General features: G+C 37.3%; 1 long non-coding RNA gene across 1 annotated transcript; it reads left to right on the plus strand.

Annotated features, from left to right (window-relative positions):
• The first annotated feature begins 1,266 nt into the window (after positions 1-1,266).
• On the plus strand, positions 1,267-12,479 carry LOC141657204 (uncharacterized). Its single transcript, XR_012548677.1, has 3 exons — positions 1,267-1,415; positions 1,507-1,579; positions 12,401-12,479. It is a non-coding gene; the product is annotated as an uncharacterized LOC141657204 (long non-coding RNA).
• Positions 12,480-15,908: the final 3,429 nt, after the last annotated feature.

The raw sequence follows: 15,908 nt of genomic DNA on the forward strand, positions 1-15,908 counted from the left end.
TTGCTAGTGCTTATGTTGAGGAGATCGTTCGTTACCATGGTGTTCCTAAGGAGATCGTGTCGGATCGTGACCCGCGTTTTTGTTCGAGATTTTGGAAGGCTTTGCAAGATGCTATGGGTAGTAAGTTGTTGATGAGTACCGCTTTTCATGCCGCTATCGATGGACAATCCGAGAGGACAATTCAAACTCTAGAAGACTTGTTGCGTGCTTGTGCCCTTGACTTCCATTCTAGTTGGGAGAAGAGCTTACCTTTGGTGGAATTTTCTTACAACAACAGTTATCATGCTTCTATCAAGATGGCCCCTTATGAAGCCCTTTATGGAAGGAAATGCCGTAGTCCGATTTGTTGGGATCAAGCAAGTGACGTTCGTGATCTAGGACCCGACAAGTTAGCCGAGACAATTGATCAAGTGAAGCTCATCCGTGAAAGAATGAAAGCCGCCCAAGATCGACAGAAATCTTATGCCGATGTTCGCCGTCGACCCTTGGAGTTTGAAGTTGGAGATAAGGTGTTCTTGAAAGTGTCCCCGATGAAAGGAGTAAAGAGGTTCGGAGTTAAAGGAAAGTTGAGTCCGAAGTACATTGGACCTTATGAAGTGATAAAAAGGATTGGTGTCGTGGCTTATAGATTGGATTTGCCCCCGAGTTTGGGTAAAGTTCATGATGTTTTCCACGTGTCCCAACTTAGGAAATACATTAGCGACCCTAGTCATGTGTTGCAAAATGAAATTTCCGAGCTTGAGCCTAGTCTTTCTTTCGAGGAGAGACCGATTCGTATCTTGGATAAGAAGGAGAAGAAGCTAAGGAGCAAAGTGGTGCCCTTGGTAAAGGTTTTGTGGAAGTGTGGTGATGTAGAAGAAGAGACTTGGGAACCGGAGGCTTCCATGCGTGTCAAGTACCCTAGTTTGTTTTCTTAAGGTAATACCTTTTCGTTTCAAGTTTCGAGGCGAAACTTTTTAAAAGGTGGGATGATTGTAACACCCGGTGCTTTCCTTATATTTTAAATAAAATTTTAAGAAATTTTTATTAAATAATTATTATTTAAAGCTTATTTTCATAAAATATCGTCATAGTCGTATAACGATAATAATAGTGTAGATTCTAATATTATTATTCTCCGTCTTGAGTTATAGTAGGCTTGAGACGAAAATTCTAGTGAAACCGACTCATTTTGAGTTATTGGGCTTATCATGACTCATGGGCCTTTTCCTTCTCTTTTCTCTACACAAAACTTCAACTAAACCCTCACAACTTCATCCTCCTCACTCCTAATTTCTGAAATCTCCCAACAACCACACCACCATTGTTGAACCATCTCCACTCAACCCTAAAATCACCATATCTCACTCAATTCTTCACCAATCTTGTTCCTTTTCGCGCCATTCTCTTCCTTTTCTCATTTCCCTTCTTTCTAAGTAAGAAAGTTGCCATCTTTTCCTCTATTTCGAAATTCTCATCTTCCAAGGATGTGGATTCTTGACTTAATACCTTTATTTTTGTGTTTAGGGGAGAACTTGGACAACCCGGAGGAGGATAGCTACATCATTGACGAGTCTTTAGAAGATTGAAGTGCAAAAAGGTAACGGTGATGGGTTACTCGACATTATGTCAATTTGGGTGTTTATATATGTTATAGTTTGTTCACATGTGTGTTAAAGTTAGATTCTTTACATGTTTTTACTTGTTTGTTGTTGATTGAGTTTTGTGTGGAATCTCTCTTGGTGGTTTGAAGAAGTTTCTAATCTTTTGTATACATGGATGAATTAGTAAAGACTCCGTCTCATTCATGCTTAATAATTGTGCTTAATTATGTCATGAAGTTGTTAGTTTGGAATTGTTTGAATTTGAATCGAACCTTGTGTTTTAATCCCTCTTTTATGCTTTGATTTCACCCTTAATACTTGTATAAAGTTACTTGGGTAATATATGGTGCAATTGGGATGGTAATGGCATGATAAAAAAATGATTTGGGGATGAAGGTGAATTGGTTGTGTCGCGCAAATCAGCATCTCGGCGCAGGCTGCGCACTCAGCCTGGACCAGTTTTCGTAAAATGGCCATAACTTCTTCGTTACTTGTTTGTTTGAGGCGTATGACCTACCTTTAGAACCGTAAGTGGATAAGCTATCACCTCCAACTGGTTTTAACTCATTATCATGTATAGAACTCAAGTTATGACCGTTTGAAGTTGACCCTTATTGTAGTCGAGTACTAAACTTGTTGTTATAGATTGGGTTTTGAGTTTCTTGTTGGGTATGCATCTTAACTTTGGTCCTAATGCTTGTGTATGGTGTGTTGAGACTCTTTTATCATGGAAGTACTTGATATTTGTTATACTCTCGTACTTATGCATGCTTCACATGAATTGTTTACGTTATGTTTGTGCAATCATTACTACTCGTATTTGTGATCCAAGTGTGACGACTTACATTGTGTGACGACTTGACATTCCTTATTTATTTGCCCTCGGACATTGGGTCACGGTTAGGTGCCATTGTTTCCGAGTTGGGCTATTTTTCCTTCCGCCTCTTCGGACCGGGGGTCACGGTTAGGTGACAAGGTTCCGATTTGAGGTTACTCGACTTTCGGGCACGGTTAGGTGTACCATATTTGGAGTCTTGGATACGATTTGGTATCGTTTGTCGAATCGGGTGTCGTCTATCCCGAGAGTCTGGCCAGGTTTAGACTAGGACCGTATTATGATCGTCGTCCTACCAAGAGGTTGGAGTCTAGAGGGTTGTCTTGTTTGAGTCCATACTTTGTAATTTGTCTTACATTTGAGTCGAGTCAATATTTGACCGTTTGACCTAATTATTCTTCTCTCATTTATGCGTAACTACTCTTATTGCATTTCGTATACTAATCATGATTCTCTTGTTACCGTAAGTATTTATTCTTATGCTTGTTTGTTTAATTAAATTCCTAATTATTTGTATCTTGACATATTGTGGCGGGGAGAACCCTGAGTTACTCCCCACTGACTGTGGCTTTCATATTTATTATGAATGACAGGTTGGTGATGAAGCTTAAGTGGGGAAGACCGTGTGTGCTAGCGAGTTCTTACCTTGGACCTTATTTAGCTATCACTTTAATAGACTCACCTACTTTTAGACACATGTTCATTCGTGGGATATCTTTTCCCCAATAAATAGACTTGTGTTGTAAACTTTGAAGGAAATGTAGATTCATATACATATTAACATACTCATATATGTCTAAATAATTTGTCATAAAATTAAAACGGATCTTATGCATGCAAACAATAATATAAATAGAGGAGAAATCATGTCCTTACAAAATGGATTTCGGCTATTAGGGCACAAGAGAGATCACCTATCTCTCTTGTTCTTGAGCTTTTCCTTTATGGATGAACAAGATCTAAGTATAAGATCTCTCCCCAAGCTTTATACCCAAGGCTTCTCTTATTTTAATTAATATTACAAATACTAGTATAATATTAATTAAGAAGAAAATTGAACCAAAAATATTTATTAACACTTGAATATTTTCGGTTTTTAAGAGAGAAGAAGAGAGGAAATTTCTTCTCACTAGAACTTATATTTTGGATGAGTTGAATGAATGAATAATCTAAAACATTTTAGTGTTATTAGGTAAAAATTATAGGAAAAACAATGATGATATTTACCTTCTCAAAACCGTGTAAGAGGAGGGTATTAGGAGAGCCAATGCATGGAAAGGTTGTTCTTCACAATGAACAATAGGCTTGCATGGCTAGGTTTGCTTTTAATCATTGTGTTTTCCACTAATTACAAACAACTTATAATTAGCTTAAATCCTTCTAATTTTCGGCCCACTCTATAATATGGATTCCATATTATTTTTGTCAATTGTCTATATGTTACATGTCACATGTCACATATATTTGTTATGTATTTTTAACATATTAAAAATCAACGTATTAATAAAAATACGTCACATACAAAAAATTGACTTAGTAATTTCATATTTACTTGTGCCAAAAATTTTACCAATTTATAAATCACAACTGATTGTATTTATAACAATTCATTCAATTTAATTGTTACATTAAACAATTATTTCATCCGAGTAATGATACAATTCAATTACTCAGACCGTATCTTATTTAATCACATTTCAATATGATACGTAAATTTTTCTTCCAAAATCGTCCGTCAATTTTTTCAAGTAATTTAATTAACTCGCAACATTATACGATTAATTAAATAATCAATTAAGAGTATTGCCCTTTAGGTATGACCTAGGGGTCAACTGATCACCACCGTCACACGACAAGAATGTCAAACTCTAGTCGCCCAATCATTACCGATATATGTTGACCAGTTGACAATAACAATATTACTTCCCAATTGTATTCATTTTAATGAGACTTAAACATGTGATCATTATGATCAACAAATGTGATCGCATTATTGTCGGAGGACACATATTCCAACAATCTCCCACTTGTCCTCGACAAGTGTGCGTCACCAATTCTCTTGTCCTATTACTATCTCCCACTCAATGCAAGGTGTCTTTCGGTCGTACTTGCAAGTGATCATATCGAGAGTGGTTTCCTCGATCCGGAGAATAACCGATTGACCGGATTTATCCACTCGGATGCCATCCGAGCGTGGCCACGCATTTCCGATTCATTACTCCTCGAGTGGCCCCCGAGATATTGTTATAACCCGACAAGGGGTGGACAATTCCTATCGCACTCATTCCCTTCGACTAGCCACAGCCATCATAACCCAAAATATGCCCATTTGACCCCATTTACGAAGGTCGTAGTAACACAAATCAAAGTTAATCTGAAACTGTGCCATCTTAGGTGAATAGTCTTTAGTCAAAAGAATCGACTCATTTGAATACTATAGTAGCTCTCGCCACGACCAGGCTATATAAATTTGCCAGAACTCTATAAGCGGTCATTAGGCCCGACAAAATGTTCCTAACAGTCTGCCTATGTGATCGACTAGTCATCTCACATGACTCTATGGCACTTGAACTTGCCATCAATCGCCTCACACTCAAGTCACTTCGAGACGTCACCTCATATAAGTAACTATGGGCAAAAACAATGTTAATCCATGTTCACTTTAACGGGGTTCAATTGTCTCTACAACCCGTTTGGATATAACAATGTACAGGGTGAGTTAAGAATAACTCATACGACAAATGTCGACATCACACTCGGGTAGTCAATATCATATTGCAACCTTGTGATGTTTATCATAAGTGTAAACACTTATTGATTGCAATAGAAGTTTAACATCCCATGTGTCCATGTGTTCAAACTTCTTACACTTGCATTTTCCTTCACATTCATGTTCTCTCTCATAGCATGAATCTTACCAAGTACACATCAAGGTTCTCGACCTTGGTTTTGGTTCTTTAACTTGAAAGAACTTCCTTATCGATCATCTCATAACGAACGAATTTGCGATGAATAATACAACTTGTACTGATCAAGTGTTCCATCCACACACAATGCACTAGGTATATGTTTTGTAGAATCTTGTAACAATTTACAAGATTATTCAGCTTAGCACTTCTCACAAGTCCTAGCTTTACTAGGAAAGATTGTTTTTGAATAACCTCTTATTCAACCAAGCATCTTTCCAAAGCTTCTCATTTCTCTTTCTAGCTCGAAAGTTTTAGGATTCTCATAAATCCTTACCTGTGTTCGGATTTCATATATATGTGCAACCTATTGTCACATAATCGAGTATTCCGTCAAACACCGAAATCGCTCATCGGATTCTACTCGAGAATTCATGACGTTTCTATTATGGCTCACCAACCAATCATCATGCTCTTATGCATATGATTCAAAATTGGACATGTACATGATTATTCTAATGGCGGAAACATTAGTTACTAATAATCATGAGATCAACCGTTCTCAGGTTCAATGAACTACCATGACTGCTAATGGTTTCTCACCAACCAATCATCATGCTCTTATGCATATGATTCAAAATTGGACATGTACATGATTATTCTAATGGCGGAAACATTAGTTACTAATAATCATGAGATCAACCGTTCTCAGGTTCAATGAACTACCATGACTGCTAATGGTAATCCCATTTTCATTCATATGAATAACCTATGTAAATGTTGATACGATGTGTATCTCTTTAATACTAATCCAACGTCCCATGATGTAATTGGATTCATCATTGTCCATTTTCATCCAGAATTGAAAACTCAAAACCTTCTTTATGAAAGAAGGTATTAGCTCGTCATTCTTTAATGAGTAATGAGTTTTATACATTCAAGGATGATAGCTCCCACTAAATTCCATGTCTTCACATGAGAATTTCCTAACTCCCACTCAATTCAACATATTTCGAAATTGACTTCTCAATCGAAATTTGTCAAGGATATAAATATAAATTGCTTTGCCAAGTTACTAGGATAAAACCATATATGTTCCCATCATATCCTTTCAAAAATGCCTATTTTGAAGTGGTCTCATCTCAACCTTACGGAAAGAGATTTTTAAATCTCTAACACACTCATGTCATAATGATGTGTAGCAATGTCATTATTCAAATATAAACAATATCTAGAATACGTCCTTCGGAATACTCTTTCGGAAGGAGGATTAACCATTTCATAGCGAGGTTAAGCAATGACATTTGCGTGGTTAAAACGTTGGCTATTGAAGATATCGGAATATCAATCTTTGCAACTTGATTTTGATCATAACTAGTATGTTACTTTGATTCATTTAGGCTCTTAAGTAAATCTCAAGGTTGAAACTATTGGTCAAATGTTTCATAAACTAAGTCAAAAACTTGTTGAGACTTTACATTAGTCATTTTTCTTCCAAAACCTTCTTTTGGTCTCCTCGTGTAGTTATCTTGAGAATATACTCTAATGATTACTACCATAGATCTCATCTATTCGGCATACTATGTAAATAGATATACCTTTATTCAAATCATTCTCTCTTGCGTAGATCTTCATTTACACAAGTACACAATTTTATCTTGCCTTGTGTGTTGTGTCCTTATTTTTCTCCCACTCTATCTTTAGAATGAATACACTAAACATTCAAAGATAGCATATGAGACACAAATTAATGATGTTGAAGTATAAGGAGAACTATCTCATAGATAGACTAATAGTTATTGATTTTATATGTGTACTTGGTGATTGACATACCTTTAAGAGAGTTCATAGACTCAAAATTACTTTATAAATGATCATACACAAGCCTTAAGCATGTGGACATATAATGAAACCCGTCATTATAATTGTCTATTGGATCACTTTTAAGTGAATTATCTTATGTTTCAAAACGCAAGCATTTAAGGATGAAATTTTAGAACATAAGGATAAATGATAAAACGGGTGACTTGGGTTGCAAACCAAGTCACCATCATCCAAAATACAAACCATTATCCAAAATACCTTTCCATGTCGAACACGGAAACTTAAAGTTCTAAAATTCAAAACATAACTTAAAATAAGACAATGAAAAACAAAGCTCCATAAAAGCTATCCTTAGCTTCTCCATGGTATCTCATGCTTGTTTTTCTTTTCCCTTGTCTTTGCTTGGTGGAGGCCCTATTTACAATAAAAAGGGAGATACATTATCACAACTTTGCATCATATTACCATAGTTGAATTTGAAACATAAAAGAAGGATAGTCATTTACCTACTGGAGTAATTCTTCCAGCTTTGATATCACCAAGGTATTTGGAACAATTTCTTTTCCAATGCCCCATGCCATTACAATAATGGCACTTATCAAGAGGACCCTTCTTGACTTTGGAGGTGCTAGCTTCACAAGACTTAGCTTTGGTGAATGTGGGAGCTTGCTTCTTGCCCTTTCTCCCATTCTTCTTGAACTTCCCCTTACTCTTTGTGCTTATATTGAGCACATCCTTGGGAGGGTTCACATTTAACCCCATGTCCCTCTCGGCTTGCACAAGTAACTTGTGCAACTCCTCAAGAGACACGTCCTTGTCTTGCATGTTGAAATTCACCCGGAATTGCACATATGCCTTGACTTTGGACAAGGAGTGTAGAATCCTATCTACGATGAGTTCTTTGGGGATTTCAACCCTTTGAATTTTCAAGGTCTCGACAAGCTCCATGAGTTTGAGCACATGAGGGCTAACCTTTTGGCCCTCTTTGAAGTCGAGATCAAAGAATGCCGCGGCCGCCTCATATTGGATGATCCGCGGAGTTTGTGAAAACATGGTCACAAGTTTGGAGTAAATCTCATTAGCATTGCCCATTTTGAAGGCTCTCCTTTGGAGGTCCGCCTCCATCGCAAATATTAAGACATTTTTCATTGCGGCGGACTCCTTTTGGTAAGTCTCATAGGCTTCCCTCGTGGTCGCGGTGGACCTAGTGGAGGGTTCGGGTGGAGAGGCCTCGGTAAGGTAACGAAGCTTGTCGTCACCTTCGGCGGCTAATTTGAGTTGGGCATCCCACTCGGAGAAATTTGACCCATTCTTTTCAAGTTTACATCGATCCATAAAGGATCGGAGCCAAGATGAAGTAGCGAGTGGTGTAGCATTAGGAGTTGGTGTTGATGTTGCCATTTGTTATGAAAAAGAAGTGGTCTACAAAACAAAATATAAGGAGTAAAACAATTGTCGTTTTAATTATACTCGTAAAATGTATGATTTAAACAAGTTTTACGCATTTTTCTAGTGACCTCTACCCAACTAGATAAATGATTCCAAGACCCAAATTTATATCGACTTAGGCACGGTGGGGCCGATACATCCTTCATCAATATAACTCGGTGGATTAACGTTTAATCGATTCTACTTTTAGAACTCTTGGTCGATAATATTACATTAACTATTATCTATAGCCCAAAACACATCGACAAGGGCACGGTGGGGCCGATACATCCCTTATCAAATACTTTTGTTGAGTTCAATCCAAATTTCGAATAAATGTGTCCATGATCCAAACCCACATTAACTTGGGCACGGTGTGGCCGATACATCCCTCATCAACATGAATTCGGTGGATTAACATTCATCACCCACTTCCCCTACGTAACAAGGTTTGTACCCCGGTGGGGCCGAGCGCACTCCCTCGCGAAATAGGTTTTCATGGTTTCTACTATTTGGTAAGGCTATGTCTCAATTGATAGTTTTAGCGAGAGGTCATGTCAATTTATTATCTATCACGTTTTAAGTGAACTAAAGCGGTGAACTACGATAATTTTAATTGACACGGTCGATAAACTCGATAAAAGAAGACAATGCATGTTTTAGTTATGGCGATTTAGCGATGCATGTGACATAAAATAAAATGCAAGCATAAAGATAAATAAATCCTAGTATGGCCTTTCCTAAAATAGAAAAACTATTAATCTATTACATATTCGGAAACCAACTCCATTGGTCCCTTGAACTTCGGTTGTGGCACGCATCTCGAGGTAACACCGTCTTTATGTATCGCCATTCTTGAAGAAATCCGTCTTTAGGAACTCCGGAATGAATAAAATTACATAATAAATTACATAATTTCCTATTATACATTTGTAACTAAAATAAAATAAATCTATTAAATTACAAAACGGTGATACGAGATCACAATAAAATTACAACCGAATCGATATTCCCATACATTTCGGGAAATACCAATTAAAATCTAAGGCCATACTAAGTAAAATTACATAATTCAAAATTACATAAATTAAAATTATGACAATCATAAAGAAAAATGCAGCATTATAATATGTATGAACATGCTCAATTTTTTATGCTAAATCGCCTTTTAATTAGCCAATATCGTATATTACTTGGTTTTTACGGATTTGCGTGATTTCAACATTTTATAATCACAAAAATTACATAAACTCATATTTATGCATAAGTTAATTACCCTAACCTCTTAGGACTCAAAATATAGTCTTCACTAATAATTTGACCATAATTAACTTTTATTTACAAAATTGTTCATAAATGGACCAAAAATTACAAAATAAGCTATTAAACTTCAAATAAATCTAAAAATTTCAAATAAATTCAAAATTTGAAATTTAAATTCATGAACATTCTGGAAAAATTCCATGACACTCATAATGTTCAAAATCTTAGGTTAAAAATTTCGAAATTTTTCCGGAAAAACAATGTTGCGGTTTATCAATTTTAATAAAATAATCACAAAAAAAAACAAGGGAAAAATTATTTTCATTAACTTTTCAATTTTAGATCTGAAAAATATAATAAAATGCAACATTAAACGTTTTTCCTAAGTCATAGATTATGTTTTATTAATTTTCCACTAATAATGTCACTATTTATGCTATTTTTCTTCAAAAATTCATAAATCATGCAAAAGGACTTCTTTATAGCCAATTATTTTACACACATCTTGTAAAATTGCATGTGACAACATATTAATTTTCTATGACCAGATTCGAAATTTAACTCATATTAACCTATTTTTCTCTTAAATCCGAATTTAATAATGAAAAATTCATTTTTCGAGCATAACAAATCCAAAAATTATGAAAATTTACAGGTTATCTTAAGATAATATATGTGACAACATATCCAAAAATCAACTTAAAATTCGAAGTATAGCTAATTTTCGACCAAAAATGACATTTTTACTCATAAAATCACATTTAAATGCCATTATAGTAAATTATGAACAATAAAAATCCGAAAAATTAACCAAAATATCCTAAAACATTTTAGGACCAGAAATATTAACATGCATGTAATAATTTCGTGATATATCATAATAACACAAATTTTTACAAGTTTTATTTGTTATTCATATAACTCGGAAAAACTTTTAACCAATTTGCATGCAAACAACCGTGGCTCTTGATACCGATTGAAGGAAATGTAGATTCATATACATATTAACATACTCATATATGTCTAAATAATTTGTCATAAAATTAAAACGGATCTTATGCATGCAAACAATAATATAAATAGAGGAGAAATCATGTCCTTACAAAATGGATTTCGGCTATTAGGGCACAAGAGAGATCACCTATCTCTCTTGTTCTTGAGCTTTTCCTTTATGGATGAACAAGATCTAAGTATAAGATCTCTCCCCAAGCTTTATACCCAAGGCTTCTCTTAATTTAATTAATATTACAAATACTAGTATAATATTAATTAAGAAGAAAATTGAACCAAAAATATTTATTAACACTTGAATATTTTCGGTTTTTAAGAGAGAAGAAGAGAGGAAATTTCTTCTCACTAGAACTTATATTTTGGATGAGTTGAATGAATGAATAATCTAATACATTTTAGTGTTATTAGGTAAAAATTATAGGAAAAACAATGATGATATTTACCTTCTCAAAACCGTGTAAGAGGAGGGTATTAGGAGAGCCAATGCATGGAAAAGTTGTTCTTCACAATGAACAATAGGCTTGCATGGCTAGGTTTGCTTTTAATCATTGTGTTTTCCACTAATTACAAACAACTTATAATTAGCTTAAATCCTTCTAATTTTCGGCCCACTCTATAATATGGATTCCATATTATTTTTGTCAATTGTCTATATGTTACATGTCACATGTCACATATATTTGTTATGTATTTTTAACATATTAAAAATCAACGTATTAATAAAAATACGTCACATACAAAAAATTGACTTAGTAATTTCATATTTACTTGTGCCAAAAATTTTACCAATTTATAAATCACAACTGATTGTATTTATAACAATTCATTCAATTTAATTGTTACATTAAACAATTATTTCATCCGAGTAATGATACAATTCAATTACTCAGACCGTATCTTATTTAATCACATTTCAATATGATACGTAAATTTTACTTCCAAAATCGTCCGTCAATTTTCAAGTAATTTAATTAACTCGCAACATTATACGATTAATTAAATAATCAATTAAGAGTATTGCCCTTTAGGTATGACCTAGGGGTCAATCGATCACCACCGTCACACGACAATAATGTTAAACTCTAGTCAGCCAATCATTACCGATATATGTTGACCAGTTGACAGTAACAATATTACTTCCCAATTGTATTCATTTTAATGAGACTTAAACATGTGATCATCATGATCAACAGTCGTGATCGCATTATTGTCGGAGGACACATATTCCAACAAACTTAACTTTAACTATCTAAACTTATCTATCGTGTTGGTGATACCTCGCGTTGGACTTCACTAGAAGCCTTAAAAGTTTTAAAAATCTCGTGTTTCCGCCACGATTTACTAGTTATATTTAGTTGCCTCAACGAGGGGTGTCACAGTTGGTATCAGAGCATATATTGCTCCCGACGCACACACGTGTACCCCAACTTAAAATTCTTACTTGACCTTGAATAATGAATGAGAGATGGGTAGAATTAAGGACCTAAGTTAGTAGCCTTTTTGTGTATGTTTTGTGATAGGTTCTAACTTGTTTGCTCTTGTGCAAAAAGATGGTACGAGCGACCAATGTGGAAAATGCTATCATGCAAGCCCTCACTCAAGTGCTTGCTAACCAACAAAATGCTCAACCCGCTCCCCCTCCTCATGAAGCTAACCGTCAAGGAAGCTATGCTTGGATTGCAAGTCAACTAGCAAGGAACAAGGCTAGGACCTATGGTGGTGAAGTGGATCCCGTTGCTCTCTCGGAGTGGTTTCGTGATATGGAGAAGAACTTCTCTCTCTTTGATGCCCGAGAGGAGGACAAGGTGAGATTAGCCTCTCACTTTCTTGTGAAGGAAGCCGATAGGTGGTGGACTTTGACCGGTCCTACCGCTACTCAAGACCCCAACTTTGATTGGAACCGCTTTAAGTCACTTGTGGAGACTCGCTTCTACCCTAAGGAGCTCAAACAACAAAGATTGAAGGAGTTCATGGACTTCAAGCAAGGGAAGCTATCAATTCAAGCCTACACCGACAAGTTTAATTAACTTGCTCATTATGCCTCCAAGTTCGTGAAAGATGAAGAGGATCGTGTCTACTTCTACAAGAACAAGTTGAACCCTAAAGTGGAAAGCATGGTGAGAAGAAACTCAACTACCTTTGTGGAAGTCTATGATGATGTCATTTGGGCCGAAAGCTCTTTGAAGGCCATTGAAGAAGAAGCCAAGCCCCACTCCTCTTCTCATTCTTACCGTTCTAACTTTCATGGCAAGAGACCATTTGTGCCTTCTACACCAAACTATGCCAACCACAGGAGGTTTGTGCCAAGGATACAAGACCATGGAGGACAAGGACTAAGAGTCCAAGAACCTAGAGGACAAGCTCCCACATCAACTAATGAACTTGAGAAGGACCGTAAGTGCTACCATTGTAGGCAAGCTGCGCACCCCGGAATTGGATGCTATGGCAAGCCCTTGACTTGCTTTCATTGTAAGAAGCCCGGACATCGTGTTGCCGATTGCCCCGAGAAGAAGAATGCTCCTACTTCAAATGCTAGGCCAAGAGGAACTATCTTTGTCATGAGTCGAGCCGAAGCCGCCGCTCATCCCGATATCATTACGGGTATGTTCTCAATTTTTGATCAACCTTGCCTCATTTTATTTGATACCGGCGCATCTTTATCTTTTATATCTTCCAAGTTCTCGGAAAAACTAACCCTTGAGCCCATTCCTAGTGAAGAAACTTCTATATCCTTATCTTCCGGAGAAATGTTCTCTTGCTCCCTCACTTTCTCCGACATTCCTATTTCTATATCGGAAACCTTGTTTCCCGCTAACCTACTTCATTTTCCCCTTGAGGAATTCGATGTGATTTTGGGTATGGATTGGTTGTCAAAGTATTATGCAATATTCGAGTGTCGAGACCAAAAGATTTGCCTCAAGAGTCCGCTAGGCACTCGTGTGTCCTATAGAGGAGTCCGCTCCCAAGAAGGTGTGAAATTGATCTCCGCTTTGAAATTGATGAGCATGAAGAGGAAAGGTTACCAAATCTTTCTATGCGTGGTGACTTCTACCTCCCCTTCCTTACCTAAGATCGAAGAAGTGCCCGTGGTTTGTGAATTCGCCGATGTCTTTCCCGAAGAATTGCCCGGAATTCCTCCCGAGCGTGATGTTGAGTTCTCTATCGACCTTGTACCCGGAACCGGTCTGATTGCTAAAGCCCCATACCGTATGGCGCCAACCGAGTTGAGGGAGTTGAGGAAGCAACTTGATGAGATGATTGAGAAAGGATTCATTAGACCTAGTGCCTCACCTTGGGGTGCTCCCGTTCTCTTTGTGAAGAAGAAAGATGGATCCATGAGACTTTGCATTGACTACCGCGAGCTTAACCGTGTTACCATCAAGAACAAGTATCCTCTACCAAGGATTGAAGATTTGTTTGATCAACTCAAAGGTGCTTCTACTTTCTCCAAGATTGATTTGAGATCCGGTTATCATCAAATTCCCATTCGTGAGTCCGACATCCCCAAGACCGCCTTTAGCACGAGATATGGACATTTCGAGTTTAAGGTGATGCCCTTTGGTTTAACAAATGCCCCCTCCATCTTCATGGACCAAATGAACCAGACCTTTAGTGAGTTCTTAGACAAGTGTGTTGTGGTCTTCATTGACGATATCCTCATCTAATCCAAGTCCGAAGAAGAGCATGCCGATCACCTTCGTATCATTTTGGAAATCCTCCGTCGGCAAAAGTGGTTTGCCAAATTCTCCAAGTGTGAATTTTGGTTGTCTAAGGTGTCTTTTCTAGGCCATGTTATATCTAAGGATGGTGTCATGGTGGATCCTTCGAAGATTGAAGCCGTAATTGAGTGGAAGAGTCCAACCGATGTTGGTGAGATCCGTAGTTTCTTGGGTTTGGCGGGTTACTACCGTCGCTTTATGAAAGATTTTTCCAAGCTTGCTAGGCCAATGACTCAACTTTTGAAGAAGGAGACCAAGTTTTTGTGGACCGAAGCTTGTGAAAGTGCATTCCAAGAGTTGAAGAAGAGGTTGACTACCGCTCCCGTGTTGACCTTGCCCGAGGATGGAGTTGACTTTGATGTGTTTTGTGATGCTTCTAAGATGGGTTTAGGTTGTGTTCTCATGCAAAATAGAAGAGTTGTTGCTTATGGTTCACGACAATTGAGAGTTCATGAGGTGAACTATCCCACTCATGATTTGGAGTTAGCCACCATTGTTCATGCCTTGAAGATGTGGAGACACTATCTCATCGGAGTTCATTGTCGTATCTACACCGATCATTAGAGTTTGAAGTATATCTTCACCCAAAAGGATTTGAATATGAGACAACGACGATGGTTGGAATTGGTGAATGATTATGACGTAGAGATGTTGTATCATGAAGGAAAGGCAAATGTGGTTGCCGACGCCCTTAGTAGGAAGTCTACTCATTCCTTGAGTGCCATTCGTGTGCTCCCCGACGACCTTTGTGCCGAGTTTCGTAAGCTAAGTTTGCAACTTGGGGAGAGTGGTTTTGATTATCTTGGTGCTATGGTTGCCGAGCCCGTTCTTCACCGTGAGATTCTAGATAGCCTTGTGGACGATGCTACCTTTAAAAGTTTTCAAGCCAAGCTTCTTGAAGGGAAGGCTAAGGATTGTGAGATTGATGCTAGAGGTTACCTTCGTTACCGAGGACGCATGTACGTGCCCGATACCGTCGATTTGAGGAAGAGAGTTCTAGATGAAGCCCATCTATCCCCTTATTCGATTCACCCCGGAGGAGACAAGATGTATAAAGATTTGAAGCTTCAATTTTGGTGGCCTAACATGAAGAATGACATTGTGTCATATGTTGGAAGGTGTCTTACTTGTCAACAAGTGAAGATTGAGCATAAGAGACCCGGTGGTTTGCTACAACCATTGGATGTTCCTTTATGGAAGTGGGAGTCCATTTCCATGGATTTTGTGATGGCTTTGCCTAAGACCGTTGGCGGAAAGGATGCCGTATGGGTGGTTGTGGATAGGTTGACCAAGTGTGCTAGGTTCATCCCTATCAAAGAGACTTGGAGTTTAGACCGTC

Source organism: Silene latifolia, chromosome 5 (genome assembly GCF_048544455.1).
Source record: "Silene latifolia isolate original U9 population chromosome 5, ASM4854445v1, whole genome shotgun sequence".
Classification (NCBI taxonomy): domain Eukaryota; kingdom Viridiplantae; phylum Streptophyta; class Magnoliopsida; order Caryophyllales; family Caryophyllaceae; genus Silene; species Silene latifolia.